Source organism: Myotis yumanensis, unplaced genomic scaffold, assembly GCF_028538775.1.
Source record: "Myotis yumanensis isolate MYYU_CA2020_CCGP unplaced genomic scaffold, mMyoYum1.0.hap1 SCAF_1, whole genome shotgun sequence".
Lineage (NCBI taxonomy): Eukaryota > Metazoa > Chordata > Mammalia > Chiroptera > Vespertilionidae > Myotis > Myotis yumanensis.
This window is the reverse complement of record NW_027223752.1, coordinates 190,376,037-190,390,951: the sequence shown is the minus strand read 5'-3', so window position 1 is coordinate 190,390,951 and position 14,915 is coordinate 190,376,037. Positions and strand designations below refer to the sequence as shown.

At 36.7% G+C, this 14,915-nt stretch overlaps 1 protein-coding gene and 1 non-coding gene across 2 annotated transcripts in view; both read left to right on the top strand.

Moving 5' to 3' along the window:
• Positions 1 to 14,915, top strand: part of FRAS1 (Fraser extracellular matrix complex subunit 1) — a 444,205-nt gene that overhangs the window by 18,408 nt on the left and 410,882 nt on the right. The gene's annotated exons all lie outside the window — the stretch shown is intronic.
• Positions 2,499 to 2,622, top strand: LOC139001372 (small nucleolar RNA SNORA28). Its single transcript, XR_011469968.1, has one exon. It is a non-coding gene; the product is annotated as a small nucleolar RNA SNORA28 (small nucleolar RNA).

The window sequence follows — 14,915 nt, the reverse complement described above, 5'->3', positions numbered from 1 at the left end:
GAAGGAGGAAAGGAGAGAAAAGCTATCCTAGTAAGAAACGGTTTATTGTTAGTAGCCAGGAGGTCATTGAGTTTGGGTCATGACCTGTGAGTTTTTTCTGATAGCTTCCAAGATTGGTTATTTATTAAATTTATGTCATTTCTTTCTTCTAAAGAGAAACTGAATGGGTGGAGGAGGTGCTGGGGAGAGGAAGGCATCTACTTTGGAGAGCAGATTTCACAGTTCTCCTACCTTACATTCTTGAAATGTTTTGTAATAGTGAGCAGGAGAGAATTATTAACAGAAATGGATACTTATTCTTTGGTGCTTTTCCTGTGCTGAATTTCCCTATAATCCAGGAGGAACTTGGTCTAAGAGATAAGAGAACAGGAACAGAAGGAAACCTCACCTGGAATTAGCATTTAAGAAGAAACCTCTCTCTCTCTCTCTCTCTCTCTCTCTCTCTCTCTCTCTCTCTCTCTCTCTCTCATATTTGCCATAGGTATATGGTAGTAGTAGAGATCCTACCACATTCCAGATATATTTATTGATCAACATCCAGGTACTAGATGATAGCAATTATATCCCCAGGTCATATAGTAGCAGACCCTAAGCTGCCTCCCTAATAGCTCCTCTTCTACTTTTCTTTCCTGGCAAAGTCTTAATCTTTTTCCAGTCCCCACCCCTTTTCCACATGACGTGTGTACTTTCTAACTATATGCTAATTAGGAAGTTTCTATTCCCTGGCCAAGACTGGTTCAGGAGTGAGTATATGGCCATGAGATATACATGGATGTCTTCCAAGTATTGGGGTGTTTGAAAAGATCCCCATAAAGAACACCTCTCTCCCCCCAGTTCTGAACAAGTTGAGAAGTAAACAAAGAGTAAATACAGAAGTAAAATATCACTTTTTATTTTTTAATCAGTGAAGCTAAGGTGGAGGATATAGCTTTAATTTTCTTAACCAAATGGGCTTACTGATTTTGGACCCCCAGACTTGGGCACACTCACACATTCACAGGCAGAGCTTTACTAAGGAAACTTTTTCATATAGCAGGGCTGCTCAGGGAAGAATTACGGTTTGGAGAAATAGAGGAAAACTTATACTCTTGGTTGATAGGTTTGCTTCCTAGAAGATGAAGGAAGACAAAACTGAGTTAAGCATTCCCAATTGCTCTTTTAAATTGACCAGTTACATAAAATCAAGCCACTTTCGCAGAGATAAGGAAGGTCTGGTTGATGTGTTGATATCTCTTCACAAGAAGGAACTGCAAGAGAAAGAAGAATTCTTCGTTAATAGGAAATAATAAAACTTATTCTTTGAGCATTGGCATGTGGATATGTGATCCCTGGAGCTTTTGCAAACATTTGCAACTATTTGAATACCTAACTAACACACAGAGGTTGATAGAGGAGAAAGATGAAAAGAGTTCAGTTCCTCAAGCAGTTTGGTTGTTGTTCTGCTTGCTTAACGGCCAGCACAGGAACAGACCTTTCTGGGGAATTGATATATGACCTAAACAATACCCTCACTGTTTAAATCAATATAAATAGGATTTTATGTTACTGTAGCCAAAAAAAATTCTGACCAATGCCCTACAATCAGGTAATGAACTCAATTCAAAGCACTTTGGGATAAATGTCAGTATAGGAGTGTAATAGCAGGTTAAGGGCGCAAGCTCCAGATTCAGGCTTCCAGAACTTGAACCTGAGTTCTTCACTATTGTTTGACCTTGGGTAAGGCTACTTACATCATCTTTAAAATGGAGATAATAGTCATGCCTATATAACAGAGTGTTTACAAAGATAAATGAATTAATACATTAAAGTACCTGGGATATAGTAAGTAGTGAGTACGTGCTAGCATTTGAGAATACTGTTATTCACAAAGGAAACCACTTTTGAGATTGGCCTTGAAATTAGTTTAGAATTGGAAGATGTGAGGGAAAGACTGTAAAGGTAGAGGATCTGTATGACTAAAAACGTACATGGCAAAGATAGTCCACTTTGACTGAAGTGTGAGAAGTGATGCGATGAAACACTAAGAAGAGAATTTTAAAGTCCAGATCACATAGGCCCTGCAATAAGGCATTTGAATTATTCTGTAGGCAGTGGGGATCCTTTGAAATGGAGATCATATGCTCTTGAATTCTAACTCAGTTACTAGAGAGTTGTTGGAAGTGAGATATCATGGCAACCTCCTCCCTCCCTCTTCTCATTTCACCAGGGTCCAGATGTAGTTGCTCTGGTAAGCTTTGGAGAAAGCGTGGGTGGCTCCATGTAACCGATCATCACTGCTGGGAAAAAAATATCAGTTTGCAGACATGTTCCTACAGTGGTTCATCTGGCATTATGTCAACTGAAGCTCCCTATTCATAGGCACTAATCCACTCCCTTAATACTGATGTTCATAATGATGCCCCTTGAGGTGGTGGTATAATTCTTTTCTTTCCTATTTAACCTCGTTGGCATTTCTTATTTCTCCTTCACAATTTGAAAAGGTTAAATTATATTTTGGATAGTATTAGGATAAAATACATTTTATTGTGTTAAAAATATTTTTTTTCATTGCTACAGCAACAAAGCCTAACCTATTCTTGTGCTCTCCTCTATGAGACAAGCTGTTATATAGACTTAGACAGTGTTAAAAAAATTAAAAAAAATATTTTTTCATGAAAACCTAATTATTTGACATATACTATCCTAGATTTTGAAGAGTATGGTTTTTCTCCCATGCTGGACAATACAACTTGGTATTTTTTTTTCTAGAATTTTATCAGAGTTATCAATTCCTACATTGAAAATGTTTTCTAACTTTTAAAAATGATTTTTAAAAATTTAGTTTCAATTACAGTTGACATACAATATTATATTAGTTCCAGGTGTACAATACAGTAATTGGACGTTTGTATAACTTGTGATTACCTGGCTAAATCTAGTACCCAGGTGATACCATATGTAGTTATTACAATATTATTGGCTATATTCCCTGTGCTATTCTTCACATTCCCATGACTATTAAAAATGTATAATTGTTACTGGAGAATCAAGGGATTCTCCATGGGAGTGGGGCTAAGGTTCTTGCGATATCTTTAGAAAATGAATTTTCTAAGGATTACACAGAAGAATGAGATGTGAAAAATGGCTTTATTTGTGTGAAGTTACATTCCTCAGGTTCTAATGTCCCAGTCCTGAAAGAGGTACAGCTGGGGTTCCAGTGCAGCCCAAAGCAAGGCCAGTGGACAGAGCTTCAGAGCTTCTGTTCATGTTGCAGCTGGGTGTAGTTCAGCATTCAAGCTAATTCATAGTAAAGCCCATTAGTCCACTTTGGAGTCCCACATGGCCGTGAGCCACATGGGCGCAAAGGAGTGCACCCTGCCACAGGAGAAGGTGTGTGTGTGTGTGTGTGTGTGTGTGAGAGAGAGAGAGAGAGAGAGAGAGAGAGAGAGAGAGAGAGAGAGAGAGAGAGAGAAAGAGACAACCAAGAGCTCCCGCTCCTTTGTTTAGAAGTTTAAATACTTAGGTTTTGTGCACTTGCAGTGGCCACATCTATTCTGGCCACTGACTCACTCCCCGGTGTGATTGATGGGAAAGTGCCTTCCCACCTCACTCAGACTGTCTCTAACCTGCCTTTGTCCAGTCTCTTCCCCCATCAACAGGGAACAAACTTGGAGAGTGTTAAATGCAGCTTTTTGACCAAGCTGTATAAATGGCATGCTTATATTATCTGATCTTCTCTTTCCTCCTTTCCTGTTAAATAATAACCAGGTTATTACAACGGCAGCCTAATAAGTTGATTTAAAAAAAGATTTTTTATGATTTTTAGAGAGAGAGGAAAAGAGAGGGAGAGAAACATCCATGTGAGAGTGAAACATTGATCGGCTGCCTCCTGCATGCCCATTCCTGCCAGGGGATCCAGCCTGAAACCCAGGCATGTGCTCTGACTGGGAATCGAACCTGCAACCTTTTGGTACATGGGATAACGCCCAACCAAATGAGCCCTAATAAGTTTATTTTATTTTATTTCACTTTCATCAAAATCACTTATTATTGCAAATTGATAAACATTAAAAAATTGAACACTTTTAAATGTATTTTTAAGTTAAATTTATTTTTGTATGGATGGGAGATTATAAGCAAAAAGTTGTGTTTTTTAAAAGAAAGATCAAGTGTGGTAGGATACTTTAAGGAACACTAGGACCTCTTGAAAAACATGGACTGCTGAAAAAATTCTTAATAGCTTGAGGATTTAGGAGAGGAGAGGAAGATTTTATGGGCATAAGATAACTCAAGTGCATATGAAAAGAAGAGAAACTCATTTAAACAGCTGCTTTGGTTACTACTTTAGCAGAGAAAATTAAGCTGTTGAAAAAACCTGTTTATATTTCTTACTGTTTCACTGCTGACTTGGAAGAAAAAACTTCAATAATAACAGTCAGGAGATAAATATAAAACATAATAAAAGAAATTTTGTGAGCATCAAGATGTGTATTCCTTTGAGATGCTTTTATGCAAATTAAGGTCAATGATACTTGCTCAGTAAGGGAGAGTGTATCTTTAAAATTAAGAATTCAGTTTTTTATGTACTATAAATAAATTATTGAATTAAGAAGAAAACAATTAAAAAGGGTAAACAATAGTGTTTTAAAAACCAAACCACAAAACTCATCCCAATTTTTGAGAATGATAGCTTTCTTTTTTGTTTTTGTTTTCCTAAATGAAAATGACAATATTGTTTTATTTATTATATTAAAAGGAATTCAGGTTTGTTCTAAAAGAACCAAATTTAAAATATAAAAAGGGAAATCTCCATTAATTCCAGTAATTCCAAAAACAAAAATAATTACTGCTAAACATTAGATGAATTTATTGCAGAACTTTTTCTATAAATGTGTGTGTGTGTGTGTGTGTGTGTGTGTGTGTGTATGCTTAACAAAAACAGGCATCACAATATGCATAATGATTGGCCACTTGTATTTTTTATTTAATACTGCATAATGAATATCTTTCTATGTCAGTACATATTGATTTATATCATAAATTGATCATGGATAAACTGTAAGTTACTTTAACCAACCCTATTGATTAGTATTCATATCCCAATATTTTGATATTATAAACAACACTGTGATGAACATTCTTGCATACTTTTTAGTTATTTCCTGAGGGTAAATTTCAATTATTTTATGCAGGTAAATTCCTTAAATATACACTTTTTTGAGTCACATTATATATACATTTTAAAGTATATTTGTGTACATGTTTAATGCATATTACCAAATTGCCCTACAGGGAAGTCATACAAATTTTCACTGCTATTGGCTGGTATTAATAGAGAATTCTGATGTAGGGGTAAAACCAACAGTTGATTTTTGAACGATTGATTTTTAAAGGTTGATGGAATAGATGAGAGCATTGACAAATATGATAAAATTCTAAAATTTTGTAACTGTAAAATAAACTAAAGCATACAATTTCAAATAATTCATGTTATAAAAATGTACTTAGTATTCATAAAGAATTCATGCAAATATTTAAGAATACCATGAAACTTTTGAAATTAAACTGACTAAAAATAGGAGTAGACAGTTCACATAAGAGAAAATACTAGTAGCAAAATATATTAAGCACTAGCTGGGTGGCTCAGTTGGTTGGAGTGTTGTCCTGTACACCAAAAGGTTGCAGGTTTCATTTTCGGTCAGGGTACATACCTAGGTTGCAGGTTCAATTCCCAGTTAAGGCTCTTATGGGAGGCAACCAATTGATGTTTCTCTCTTACGTTGATGTTTCTCTTGCTCTCTTTCTCTCTTCTTCTCTTTCTTTCAAATCAATAAACATATCCTAGGGTGCTATATATATGTATATAAAATTGTTAATAGGTAAAAACTAAACCAATCATGGGATATCACCTTGCACCTATTAGAAAAAAAATTTAAATGATCAGACTCAGTTTTGATGAACCTTCTGGGAATTTGCCCATAGGAATTAATTTAGAAGAAAGAAAAATTATACCTAAAGAAGTGTTCTTTCCAGCATTATTTATAATATAAACTTAAGAAGTTCTCTTGATGTCTGTATTAGAGGAGTGGTTCAGTAAATCATCATGGACTATGTTGACACAGGGCATCATATAGCCATTAAAATAATAGATGTGAAGAGCATCTAGCTGTATAGATGCAATTTGAGGTCATGTTAAGTAAAAGGCAGAGCACCTACTTCAAACCCCGTGATTGAAACTATTTTAAAAAATGTGCCTTTCTGTGATTGGAGTCTCGTAAGGGGGGAAAACCCATTTTATGTCAAAAGGAAGGAGAAAGCTTGTAAATAGAGGATATGGAACCAGAGGAGAGAGAGAAGAGAAGCTATGGGAATAAAAAGACAGTGGATGGAGAAATCGAGAGAAGACAAGATGGATAGAGGTGGATCAAACCATAAATGTCAGGGATAACCTACACAAGGTTCTTTTTCAAAAACAGAAGCTAAGCCCCAGAAGGTATATGAAAATTAAGTCATTTAGGGCTTTTAGTATGAGTGATAGTAACCCAACTCAAACGGGAATAAGCAAAGCCTGTAATTTATTGCTCCCATAACCTGAAGTCCAAAGGCTTAGCTCCAGATGCAGCTGCATCCATGTGTTCACATGACCTCTCTCTTGGCTGTGCTTTACTCTGGGTTGACATCCTTCTTAGGCAGCCTCTTTGTGGTGGCGATGTTGGCCTACATAGTTCAAATAGCTCATATTCACAGAGAACTCTCTTTTGGTGATACCTCCAGTCAAAGTTCTAGGCTTGAGCCAAGCATCATACCCCCAGGTGTAATCACACCCTCACTGGGAAGAAGAAACCTTATGATTTATCAGACCATCAAGTAGAGGAGGGCAGTTCTAACAATAAAAGCACCCTGGCTAAAGAGACAGAGGAGATGTTCTCTACAAAAATGAATAGACACTTGGAGGCAGAGTGGCTCATTCAATAAGTCTTAAGTGAGAGCTACCATCTGCTTGATTGGCTTAATCAATGAAGCTGGAGAAAGCATCATTGGGACCAGGACCACTATCTCTTGCCTACCCCATTGTCGTCAGCCCTAGACTAACATCCATATTTCCTTTCTATGATTGGAGTGTGATTGCTTTTATCTAAGTGGAGAAAATTTCTTGGGCCTCTTTTACTCTATAATAAACTTTTACTTGTTTGAACAGAATACTCAGCAAAAACTTAGACATATTTGATGAATTAGGGCCAAGTTGATGTCCTTTTTTGGTAATTTAGAGGGGGCAGTGGTGAAGTAAGTGGGTGGTAGGTTAGCTATTAGTGCATTTTGAAATGAAATGTTTTATTGCTTGCTTGGAACACTTTTGGGGTACTTAGTTCTTTGTTTCATTTATTTCCCTGTGATAAATGACTTGTAGAAAGAGAAAACTGTCTGAAATGGAGACTGAAAATTTATTGACTAGAAGGATGGAGTCCAAAGTGTATGGGGCCAAACATTTTTCCAGTCCTCTGAAATGAGTCAATGATTTGATGTACAACTTCCATGGCAAAATCATTGTCCTGCCATGAGGAATGAGAGTAGAGTAGGTTAAACCATGGTACTTCATGTGTGTGGGAACTTTAGACTATTATCTGAAAGTGTTATCATTTCTAGCCTTTTGTGAGTTACAATGTCCCCCTCCCTCCTCCCCTCCCTTCCCTTTTAACTCCTAAGCGTGGAAGAATGATAGCTTTGTCATATTGGAAGTCAAGAAGTTTGATCATTTCCCTTGACTTAATTTAATACCTTATATTGGCTGAAATTAAGCTTTCCTTTTTTAGTGTAAGGAAGCTTTCTTTGGTATATTTAGCTTACTTGCTTGTATTCACTGAGACCCTCAAAAAGTACTTTTAGGGAAAGAGTATCAAGACTTGGACTATTTGTCTTTAATCAAAAATAGAAGGGTAGTGACTCAGTGTTTACATGTGAGGTAACTTGCATTTCACTCTGGTGCTAATATTTCTCAACATGGGTTTTGTATAGTTGAGGAGAGTTCTTATGGCTCAAGGGTTATAGATACAACTGGATGAGTTTGGGTAGTTTAGGCAGAGAGCATAGGTAAGGATTGAGCAGGAAAGAATAGAGTCTTGACAATATCCTGGGTAGAATGCCCCATGTAATTTTTTGTTGGTGTGAGTTAGAAATATTTATGAGTATTTATGCAGAGAATATTATCAAAACTTTGGTGATATGCTGGAGAGAAAGAACAAGGAAACAGAAATGTGAGTTGAAAGGATCTTTTTGAAAAGAACTTTGGGTGACACTACCATAGCATGGTTTTTGAATAGCTAGAACTGTTCTTAGAAAACATGGCTTACTACATTGTTTATATCTTATTCTTTTATCTCCCTGTAAAGATTTGTGTATGTATGTCAGAAGTAGCTTGAGTGTTAATATCGAGATTGTTCTATGTCTCTGTCTTTTGGCATGTTCTCTAAATTTTGTATTATTTCTCCTCATCCTACTCCCCTCTTCTCTTCTCCCCTCCCTCTTTCTCTTCCTTTTCCCTTCCCTTCCTTCTCTCTCTCCTTCTCCATTTTCTTTTTTTGTATATTCCCCAGCTTTTTCCCTCTACATCCCTCTACTAACATCTGAATTTTTACCTCAAACTGATGATGTAATAAAACATGGAAGTAAATCAGGAGCCAGAACTAAGAGTTGTTATTTTCAATATTTACTATCATCTCCTTATTGTATATGATGATGATGATGATGATGATGATGATGATGATGATGTGTGTGTGTGTGTGTGTGTGTGGCTATGAAAACTATTCTGCCATTAGTTCTGTCTTGAAACCTGCTGTCTTCTGGATCCCTGAGTGGGCCAAAAGTATTAATACATGTGATATTATATACAACCGACACCACACAGATGGAATGACATCTCTCCTTTGGTAATTCAGCTTTTGGCAAACTCAGCTAAGAAACAGGAACTAACAACAAAGGCCTGTGAAGAATCAGACTAGATACGACGATGTGTATGTCCAGAACGGCTGATTGATTTATTCCCCTGGGACTGTTGAGAGCGGCCCAGCAGCTGTGGGTTGGAGGAGGAAGCATAATTGCAGTGTTCAGCAGTGTTGCTTAGAGAAGAGGCTGATGCACTCAGGCGTTGAGGAGAAAGAGTGGAATGCCTAAGTGAGTGCACTGGGCAAATATTTTGAGTCTTGTTTCTTTGTCATTATATGCACTTAAAATAGTTTTTTTCCTGTCATTGTTAGGATGTCAATAAAAAAATCAAATCTTCACTCAGTGGAATAGGTTTTATCTTAATAACATACATTCAGTTGTCCAGAGTTTGTACACATGAACTGCTGGTGATAGATGTGCTTTGGGAAATGTATTCTATGTGCAGTTCTGCTCTTGCTATGAATACATAGTTTAAACTCCACACACTCATTATACAAGCACATACATGTAAGCATTCCATGAGATGCATTTTGGGATGCATTCATTTTGGGCTCACAAACACTTTCCTGCCTGAAATTCTTTTGTAGTTATGGAATATTTATTTTCAGTTCACTTTCTAATCTCCCACTTGTGTGGCAGGACTGTTTTCCCCTTTCTTTTAAATTCTTCATAGTTACATTGCCTTTCAATCTGCCATAGGATGTCTTGCTGGATCAGATCGGAAACTAGGAAATGCAGGTGGGTGGAGTTGGGGTATGTCTCCGTAAGACCTGTTCCTCTTCCCTGTGCTGGGAAAACAAAACCTCCCCAAGTAACATCGAACATATTGGGATATTAAACTGGTGTTTAGCTGCAGTCCCTGGTTTCGGGTCTGGGACCCTCCTGGGAAAGAGCTTAAACAGATGGAATTCAGACACCGGATGCTATATCTTAAAGGCTCTGACGATGGGATCAAGATTGTGGCAGAGCCGGTGGAAGTTAAACTCACCTCCTTCCAGGACCAAACTGGAATTGCAACTAAAATACAGAGCAATCAACTTGAATACTCAACCCAAGACTAACTGAACAGAAGTCTTATAACCAGGGATTTACAGAAGAAGCCACATGGACACTGAATGTGGAGGAGAAAGAAGGCTCTTGTGCAAAGTTGGGGAAGATGGAAGAGGCAAAAATGGAAGGCACTTGGATGTCTGAATCATGTAGAAGTGCACCATTAAATATTAGCTGAATGAAAAATAAACATTTATTGCATTATTAAAAAAATAGACTCTGAGGATGAGATAGTGTGAGGCCAAGGATAAGAAAGCTAGGTCGTAAAGAGGGACAACTGGTTTCCTGAGAGGAGAATCCCCACAAATGAGCATGGCGTTTGGCATGGTGGAACCTTCTAAGAGATCTTTCTAAGAGATCTTTCCATTTCAACAATGGAAATGTTCTGTAACTATGCTGGTGGCCATCGAGCATTTGACACGTGGCTACTGTGAAAGAGGAGGAAGTAGATTATAAATCTTATTTTTAATTACATTTAAGTAGCCACACGTGGCTACTAGCTACCATAATGGACAGCATGGGTATAGTGATGACCAAAGAAAGCAATGATTCCAGGGTTAGTTTGGGGCAACACATAAACTCATGCCACCCAGCCTCTCAGAGCAATTTTGTACCTGGAAAGAAGATGGCTGTGGGGTTGGGGAGGAGGGGTAAAATGGAAAGAATCCTATTACTTGGGATTCAAACTCTTAGATGCCTGGGAGACAAATTGATAAGAACCTTCACTAGCTTTCCCAACTCCACTGGTTTGGACCCCTACTCACCTGCTCATGTCAACTAGAGATAGATGGGCGCCCAGAGTCAGGAGGTAGAGGACAGGGAGCGCCATACCTTGGCAGCTGACTGAGGGCCTTGTGGGTCAATGATAGATGAACAGAAACTCTGGTTACCTAAGAAGCCTTCATTTCTCTTTCCCCTTGGTTCCTTCCTCAAATAGCCCTGATTATTTCCGGGCATTTTTCTTTCTCATGGCGATATCCTTTAGAAGAGGGAGGCCTCTTCCTCGGGCTTAATGATGTGTTTTCTATGGTCTGAATCGTGCTCTTCTTCTGCTATTTTTCATTTTTACTCATATCTCCTCAAAATAGTTTTGAAAACCATGTACCTCTTTCCACATTTGCAATTTTATATCTGAACTTTTTATCATAAGATGCATGAGTTGCAATGTATGTAATTATTTGCATATGGAAAACATTGACATTTTAGATCTTACAGCTCTATCCTAAAACGTTAGTGTATCCGACAGAATCTGAATACTGTAGCAATTTGATTCCCACTGTCTCCCATAAAAAATACACAAACTCATCTTTACAGGAAATGTGCATTGTTTTTTTCTCCTTAAACTTTCATTTCTGATCCAAATTTCCCACAGAGTTTATCCTCATGTAATTTATTTTTATGCTTGAAAGTCTTTTATTGATCACCTTATTATACTTCTCTGCAACAAAATGTGTATATAAATTTTATTTTAAAACACTTGTAATTTTTTTTTTGGTGTGAACATAAGGCCCTTAAGTGTAAGTAGTTTCTTTTGGATTGAGTTATCATGGTTGAGCAAAACAACACAAATACATTGCAAATTTTGATAAATACTTGTTAAACATTAGAAAGTACAGTTTCATTGAAAATACATCCCTTAATGAGATGGATGGGACTTTTCTTCCTTCAATTAGTTTATGCAGGATTTATATTATTTATTGCTGGATGATACAGTGTTCAGCATCAATTCTATTTGTATTTTTCACTTGTCTAGATGTAAACTCTGTGAAATCTTGTTCCTATAATAAATAGATAGAAAAGTCAGGAATTTGTTTTTTTATCATCTCTGAATTCATTCTGAGTTATAGGCCAAAAAAGTAAATTGTGATCTATCATTAAAAATTATTTTTAATGATCAGCTGACAACTTGATTGAGTCCCTCTTCAATTTTGTTAAAAGAAAAGGATTGGCAACTGCCTGATTTGCAGAAGGATTAGTTGTGAGTTATCACAGTAATTTACTTTCTTAACTTACACATCGATGTTTCAAAATGGCCCGTGCTTGATGACCCTGATATTTTAATATACCAGAGCAACACACTACATAACAAATGCAGGATAGGTGAGAGGTACACCTTTCTTTTATAGTGTGGAAAGGAAGATAGTGAAAGGCTTAGCTTATTCTTAGGAAAGGAAACAAATAGATATCGGGATCTGGAAAGTACTAAGTGATCTATTCTCATTGTACCCTTGAGGAGACTTCATGACTACAGTGCTCTAATACCCTTAGTTTGAAGGCCCAGGATCTACGCGTTTCCATGGTTCCCTTTCCTTGGCCTGTGATTGGTCAAGCCATGGCATAGGATGCAATTCTGGACACGGAGAGGCGAAGGGAAATACCTTGCAGGATTCTGGGAAATGTTTCCTTGTTTACAAAAAGAGATCCAGGGAATAATCCGTCTCTTTTTCCTTTGGGTGTGGTTGTGTCTGATTGTGTGAAACAGCTGCAGAAATATTTTGATCACCAAGGGGACCTAGCTTAAGGACCATCTAAGCATATCAGAACAGGAACAAATAGCAGAATTAGGGTCCTTAATGCTACTCTTGAACCACTCAATTAACCAAGCCTGGATATACATCCTACCTTTGAACTTCTTAGTTAAGAATTTTTTTCTTATTGTTTAAACCATATATTTTTGGCCACCATTATTATTATTATTATTATTATTATTAACAGCTTTATCATGATAGAATTCACATACCATACAATCAACTCATTTAAACGATACAATTCAATGGTTTTTAGTATATCTCAGAATTGTGCAACTATCACCACAATCAATTTTGGAACATTTTCTTCATCCCAAAGAAGAAATCCATACCTTTTAGTAATCACCCTTTCCCCCCACCCCCTATACCCCAGCCTCAGCCAACCACTGCTCTGCTTTCTGTCTGTATAGATTTGCCTATTCTGGATATTTCATATAAATGAAATAATTCACTCTGTGGATTTTTTTTTTAATGACTGGCTTCTTTCACTTAGTATAATCTTTTCAAAGTTCATGCTGTAGCAAGTATCAGTATTTCATTCTTTTATATTGTCAAATAATATGTCATTATGTATACCACATTTAATTTATCCATTCGTCAGTTGATGCAATTAACACTGTTTCCACTTTTTTTGGGCTATTGTGAATACTGTTGCTACAAACACTTGTGTACAAGCTTGTGTATGAACCTGTGTTTTTAATTCTCTTGGGCATACACTTAGGAGTAGAATTTCTAGTCATATTGTCACTTGATGTTTAATCATTTGAGGAGAGTGCTTGCCATAGTGGCTACACCATTTGTAGTCCCACCTGCAATGTATGAAGGCTCAAATTTCTCCACATCCTTGGAACACTTGCTATTTTCTGAGTTTTTGTAGCCGTCTTACAGGGTATAAATTGGATTTTCATTGTGGTTTTGATTTGCATTTCCCTGACAGCTAATGATATGGGACATCACTTTATGTGCTTAACTGGCCATTTATATATCTTTTTGGATATTACATTATTACAAAAAAATTTTTAACTTCAGAAAATTTCAAACATATGCAAAAGGAAGAGGGACTAGTATTATAAGCCCCCATATACCCATTGGCTGTCATTAATAATTTTCTGTTTATGTCAAACTTGTCTTATTTACTTTCCCTTCTGTTCACTCACCGTGGATCTCAGAAATTATGTTAGTTTAAATCACTAATAATACATATATTTAAAGTATATATGACAATGGCTTAAAGAGCATAACACAACACTGTTATTATGGCTTAGAATTTGACCATATTGCTTTTGGCTATCAAATTTTCCCATGGATTATATTTCCATCTGGATTGTTTAAATTATTACAAATATAGTCTACACATTTCATTTAATCTTTAAGTTTCTCCATTTTTTGCTCTGCAATTTATTTATTGAAGACACTTGTTCATTTGTTACAGGGAGTTTCCCACATGACAGATTTTTGTGGTATCGTTTAACATGTTTTTTCCCCCCCTCAATATTTTCTGTATATTGGGAGTTAGACCACTGTCTCATTCAGGTTCCATTTGTTTGGCAAGAATTCATACAGACTACAGAACTACTTCGATCAGGAGGCACATGGTTATCTCTTCTTTGTGATGTTAAGAGTGGGAAGCAGGGTCAGACGTTATCAGTCTGACTGTATGTTGTCAAGTTACCATCAGCTTTTCACCTAGTAGTGTTAGCAGTCATCAATCAGCATAACTTGGATTCCTAATTTCATTAGGTTTCAGTAAAATGCTGACACTTCACTAATATTGTTCACTTTATGAGCTCTAATCCATCTAAAAAATAAAACTTTCCTGTATCATGTATTTGGTTAGTCTACGGCACAGTTCAGAGAGGAAAAGCAGGGTAAATTCTTGTTTTTTTTTTTCCTTTTTATTTACCAGTTTTCAGAGTAATGGTGTGGTTCTCTGGTATCCACCAAAGGGAGTCAATGAGGTTCTTTTTTATTTTGTTAAACGGTACTATTGTGGATTCATGGATGTTTAACATGTGTGAAGTGTATCAATTCATTGCAGTTACTACTTCTTCTGCTGTGCAGTTTGTCCCATCTTTGGGTAGCGAGAACCTCTTCATCTTTAGGTATGACTCCAGTACACTGACAGTCCTTTCCTGCCCCAGGCCTAGAGCCAGCCAGTTTTTCAATGAGCTCTGGTTCCTTTTAATGGGAAATAATATTCTGGGACCAATATGTAGGTGCGTAAAGGTGCTTACTATTATTGGATTGATCATTGTTTTCTGGCCCTTTCAGAAGATAGAGTTAGGAAATACATATTTCCTTTTAAAGGGAAAAATAAAGCATGAATTTATACTTATTCCATTTCAAATTTAGGAATATTTTTGACTGTACTGTATTTCTTATTTTGAAAAGCTTTCAATTTCCCATTGACATTAATAT